A 1,062-nucleotide genomic window follows, 5' to 3' on the forward strand; every position below is an offset into this window, starting at 1 on the left:
CACTATCAGATATCATTATACTTGATCCAACTATGCCACGTCACCACTGTGCCGCGACCCCCCTGTGCTGGGTTTTTTATAAACAAATTAACTTTTTCAACTTAATATTTAAAAAACCCAGCACAATAAAGTAAATTACATTAGCTTCAATTTAAGATATTTATAAAAGTGTCAGACTTTCCGGAACACTTTCAAAAGTTAAGTTGAAAAAGTTCTATTTTCTATATACATTTTTTATATTTGAAGCCCCCCCAAATATAGGGAAATAGTCTGATTAAAAAAAAAGTAAATCCAATGAAAGATGTATATAAATACTACTTCTCATGAAAAAATTGTATTGATCCATACATTTTTTANATCCAATGAAAGATGTATATAAATACTACTTCTCATGAAAAAATTGTATTGATCCATACATTTTTTAAAAAGTTATAGCACTTTAAAGTAAAAAATGTAAATTATAAAATCGAAAATTTTCACACAAAAATAGCAAAAGTTTTGGACTTTATTTTGTCTTCACGGTGAAAATGGCTACCGTATTGTATTTTTATGTTAAAATTCTTGATTTTACATTTTATATTTTTAACTTTATATTTCTATAACTTTTTGAAAAATGTATGAATTAATACAATTTTTTTTATGAGAAATACAATTATATACTTTTTTTATGCGACAATTTTTTTTTTTTAATCTAACCATTTCCCTTTATACAGGGGTGGTTTAAAACTTAAAAATTTATATAGAAAGTGAAACTTTTTTAATTTAATTTTTGAAAATGTTCTGGAAAAACTGACTCTTTTATATATACCTTAAATTAAAGCTTATGTAATATGCTTTAATATGAAAAAACAAATTTTGGACTCTATATTGTTTTCATGGTGAAAACAAACATCAAAATTAATAAAAAAAAAACCCAGCACAGGGGGGTCGCGGCACAGTGGTGACGTGGCATAGTTGGATCAAGTATAATGATATCTGACAGTGATTAAAATCACTATCAAAAAAAAACGGTTCGATGCAAATCTTTAGATAGTGTTTAATTTTAAAAAATTGGTGGATTAT

Source organism: Daktulosphaira vitifoliae, unplaced genomic scaffold, assembly GCF_025091365.1.
Source record: "Daktulosphaira vitifoliae isolate Bord-2020 unplaced genomic scaffold, ASM2509136v1 Scaffold_3, whole genome shotgun sequence".
NCBI lineage: Eukaryota > Metazoa > Arthropoda > Insecta > Hemiptera > Phylloxeridae > Daktulosphaira > Daktulosphaira vitifoliae.